At 45.5% G+C, this 5,036-nt stretch overlaps 1 pseudogene; it reads left to right on the top strand.

Moving 5' to 3' along the window:
• The first annotated feature begins 3,158 nt into the window (after positions 1 to 3,158).
• On the top strand, positions 3,159 to 4,426 carry LOC109478198 (annotated as a pseudogene).
• The last annotated feature ends 610 nt before the right edge of the window (positions 4,427 to 5,036 follow it).

Below are 5,036 nucleotides of genomic sequence, written 5' to 3'. Positions count from 1 at the left end.
AGTTGCTGTAGAGGAAACACAAAGAATTGTACTGCAAGTCAAATAATTATATTTTTCTTTTAATCGGTGCCGACCAGAATACAAAATTGTTCAGATTCTCGAAGGGACATTAGCTGACTTAAAAATGTTCAGTGGAGACTTTGGAACCACGTCACCCCTACTAAAAATAAATATCTTGGCTGAAATATATCACCACAGCATAAACAACACGAATAAAAAATGTGTGTGTTAGACCAAGTCGTCCGAGAATATTGTCCAGCACACAGTTCTCGCCGCGAACAAGATAATCCTTCACAGATGTCAGCCGCGGTCGGCCTTACAAATACTGAACATTGGCAAGTTTTGTCAAGAACTGTTAGAAAGGGCGCTTAATGTCGTGTCAACATAGTGCAGAATGTTTCCTGCAATTATGAACTACACACCAGAGAAACAGGTTTGGACAAACTAACATAGTGGCGAGGCAAATTCCACCAACGGCCGACCTTACACAACACGGCGTGGCTCAACTACACGGCAGAATAAATTAATTTTCCTCTACAGAAAATTATCCACATCTACGTACGTGTAACTTTCACATATTTAAGATTTACTCTTTATTGGTAAGTTGGAAAACAATGAAGAGACAATGTGGAACACTAAAACGACCAGCCATAGCAGCACCCACCTCACACCACCGCCCTTCCTCTCCAACTGAAGCTGGGTCGGTGTGCGACGGGATATGTTGTATTCATCCGCTCCGGACTAGTAATTGCTGTATTCCAACGGGGATATTATACATAGATGTTGTAAAAACAAACATGATTATAGTATTTTGTTAATGGGCAGATTACGTCGGGAAATTATGCCAAAAGTTAAAAAAACGAACACGTATAAGCAGATGCTGCGAACTTGTCACGTACTACTTTCTGGCGGCACATGTGTACTTTCTGTCTGAGGAGGATATGCGGTGGCGTGGTCTAGCGAGGCTCACTTGGGGTTTGTCTGAACATGTTTTCAAGTATCAGAAAGGGGGTGAGCGACGTGCGCAATTTACGGGAAGCGGCAAGATAAGAATTGTTGTTTTTGTATGGCCAGCTTCATGTATTTTCTGTTTAAGTGATGGGCAGCTTATGTTTATGTTAAGGGAGACAAAAGGAAGATTAGCTGCTTGTGATGTGCCAATAAAGGGGGGGGGTAGGTAGTGCTCACAGTCTTGCGATTGTCTGTTAGTATTATTTTTGCTTACAAATTAACCTTCACTAATTAACAAAAATAGTACACGATCCATGTCGTTTAGTATACATAAGACAACTGCGGGGTAGTCTGTAAATCTCTTATCGTTCACGTGTTACCCAACAGGAAATCCCATCTACAATAGAAACCATAAACTGTCTAATGACCGCTGAAAACACCTCGTTCCGTCATATATTCTCAGGGTGACCACTCCAGCTGCCACCATACATCCAGGTGCCGGACTGAGGCAGAACAGAAGATTAAGGACTTCCTGGGGGAAAATGGTCTACAAGAAGGCCGAAGACTAGTATGTCCTAAATAATATCAAATATTCTGGAAGGTATATTACAATGTAGGTTCTTTAGTATCGTGTAATTTACGTAGAATGGTCGATAGTGGTTCAAAAAGACGAAAGCTTATGTTCCACAAGTATCTTTTTTCAAGTTTTGCTTTAGATAAGGAACAACTGTTCTCGCCGACACTGTGTCCTATTGCTTGTGATTTTCTTTTTCATTCTTTCTTGACAGGCCAAAGACACGCACTATGTCGAGTCCTTCAATAATGCCATGTTAGTCTACCACGACACAAGCGGATAAGCTTTGGCAGGACCAACTATCTGTTGCGGGTGAACCTGGCTATCCTCGATTGTGACTTTGACTTGCTGCAAAAGTCATCATATACTGTGAAGAAATTAAAATAAAGATTCTATGATTCACCTTACCATACTCTGTGTGTTTGGTGATTTGTTCCACATCCAGTCGCCTCCCGAAGCCTGGTAGAGGCTACGAAAAGTTAACAAATCTCAATTTTCTCCCATCCGTTTCCGATGACGTCACGCATAACCGAGCTAACGATTCAAGTTTTCAGCGGATTTGATGGAATAAGGTAGACTAGTTGTCTTAATCGTACATATATGATGTAGAGTGTCTATTTGATAAATGGGGAGCTTTAATTTCTAACAAAATACGGCGCGTCTTGACGCTAACCTCTCTCAATTTCAGGGGAAACAACCGATTTCCACTAGCCTAGTACTTTTCGCTACGCTGCACAGAAAGGCAGCCAGTATTCTCATTACAGCCACACTCTCTAGTCAACATGTCAATATTCTACACATCTAGGCCGACAGAGGCATTGTCAAACCGACTCAAACATATTCTAAGCATAAAGAGCGAAGAGGCAGGGACCTGCCCGGGGGGTTGACAGGATACGTCAACAAGGATGCCGGTACAGTGGCTACACTTTCCGCGATCCCAACTCTGGAGCTAGATACACGCGACCAGTTCACAGACTTTCGTACTTTCTTAACACGGACTGGCCATCACTACACAGCTACATCCACGTCAGCCACTGTTGCCATACTAAGTTATGGATACGCTTGGATCTCCTACGAACCTTCGTCAGTCAACGCTCAGATAGAGGACTCGCTGCTTTTTAGAAGGGACATGTTCCAGAGACCACGTGCCTTTCCGGATTGTATTCTATAGACCAGGTACTGTACTGTACACTGGCCGGAGGAGAATGAGACTACGAATGCAGATGTTGACTTTCCAACTAAAGGCAAGCGGTCACCGACGGGCCACCAGCAGAAATGGCGCGAGATCAAAGACAAAGTTGACGATGGAAAGTGGATTCCTCGCCCACAAAGCTGCACCCCATCTGGCCATTATTTCCTCTGATGCTGTGCGCTGTACAGCACATTGGCACGTATGGGCTGGATGAGGACCTCCAATGGCTAGATTCATTGATATTGGATTCTGTTTTCGTAAGGAGGTGCAATCTCTTGAGGACAGAAGGCATGGTGGCGTTTGCCCCTTTAAAGGTCTAAAGATATCAACCTCCCAACATATGAAGTGTCTCCATGTGAGCCACTGCACGTCACAAAGGAACACATCAAAAATGTGCTGGAGGAGTTGCCACATCACCTAACTCCCAAAGACAAGGCCAACATGACTGCCACCATGAAAGTACTACAGCAAGACAAAGAACAGCAGCGGGGTATTGACTACCGCAAACACCTCATAATTGTTACTGCTGCAATGTCTGAAAACAATGCTGACAGCAAGGTTGTGCAACTGCTCTCATCTCTATACAGTGTTGTGCATATTCTCTACTCTTTGGAAAAAGAGCGCTCATACGAGCAACTTAACAAAGAACAAATGAAAAAGAACCGTGAAACGCTAGCGGAAGTGAAGAGGCTTCGTCTCGAGGCAGGACTGAAGGAAAGCAAGACAGTGTCCATAGAAAGCGACGTAGGGAACAACAATCCACCCGAACGAAGGTCAAGAGACAGCCAGGGACGCAGGCAGAGTGTCCCGTGTTTAAACATGACATTTGTCACCAAAAGACAGCACTGTGCCACATGCACACTGTGACACGACGACGAGAAGGACTCCCAGCCGGCCATGGTTCCCACCCAAACTGCACACAGACTTTTGACAGAACCGTGGAGATGGGAAGTAGTGAGAGAAACACAGAGTCAGAGGTGATGTTGCAGAGCGGGTTGATCCCAGACACTTCTTGCACCGACAATGACGGCAGCATCGTCCAGGGGATAGGCCTGCCGAAGGCCTGCCGCCTCTGGAGAAGCAGGACTGTGTTCAGAACAACACAAGAAATCATCGAAATCGCGTGTACAGCCTGGCCCTTGAAGTGTTTGAGGGCGGAAACAACACCAAACAAGCAAAGGAGAAAGCCAACCGCAAGGTAGGCAACTATATTGTTAAACGGTGTAGTAAGGCCCTGCACACCGCCCGACAACACCATCCAGACTCGGACACAGACTACTTTCACGAAGTGGACCGCCTCTGCCAGAGTATTGCTAATTGCGTATCAGGGGAACATTCCAAATGTAGTTTCGAGTTAGGCTGCCCAGAGTAACCCAGACAGCCGCGGCCCCGCGCCAGAGATACCAGGAGGAGGGAATCTGGCACCAAGCAGAGCAGACCGCGATGCCCTTCAGGCCATGGTAGAGTCCAGACTTTCCCCTGAGAGAGTTATAAGGCAGAGAAAACTAATGACGACAAACAAAAGCGAAGGCTTTGACATTCGGGTATTGAAGGCAGTCCCTAAGGCAATGAATTTCAAACGGAACTACAGTTCCCAGGACCACGCCGCCGCCCTTACAGATTCGGTCAGGTCGGGCACAGCCAACGACTTGTTAGGCGCGTTGCATCCAGTCACACGGTGCCAGGCACAGCTGCGCTTGCTATCATAGACAAACGCGAAGAGAACCACCAGAAAATGAAAAGGTACAGAATAAGGCGGCATAACCTACAGAAAGCCAAGTTGGAACAGAGGGATACACTAGCATATAAGACAGGGCAGCCTATGTCAACGGAGATCATTCTTATACGTCAAGTAGAGCCGTCTGCAGTTCTGTTAACAATTCTAGGCAAAGGTGTAGGTTCAACCGCGTTTGTCGGAAACACCACGGGAATCCTGACTGTGTGGGAATATTCAGTGCAGTAGTCCTAGTTGCCCTCCTCACAAGAGACTTCTTTTTAGACCATGTTTTATTTTTGTTTATCACTTGTTCTGTCCAAGTGGAACAGTTTTTGTCTATACACCTTGAACTATGTTTAGACCAGATTTAAATTGTGAAATGCGAACTAAATAATGTCACCCCAGGCTATATAAAATAAACTTTACTTCATGCATATCTGACTCTTTTCTTATGTTTTGTGTCTTCCCGGTTGATTATGACGGGCCACATCCAGAAGGACTGTTTTGCCCCGCCCCGGAAAGACCAGTGATGCCCCTGGTATAGTGTGGTGTACAAGAAAGGAAACCGACGGAACGGACTGAACACAAAACGTTTTTGTTTT

This window comes from Branchiostoma belcheri, unplaced genomic scaffold (genome assembly GCF_001625305.1).
Source record: "Branchiostoma belcheri isolate BF01 breed outbred unplaced genomic scaffold, Haploidv18h27 scaffold429, whole genome shotgun sequence".
In the NCBI taxonomy this organism is placed as follows: domain Eukaryota; kingdom Metazoa; phylum Chordata; class Leptocardii; order Amphioxiformes; family Branchiostomatidae; genus Branchiostoma; species Branchiostoma belcheri.
The sequence above is the reverse complement of the archived record's forward strand: the minus strand, read 5'-3'. Positions and strand labels throughout refer to the sequence as shown.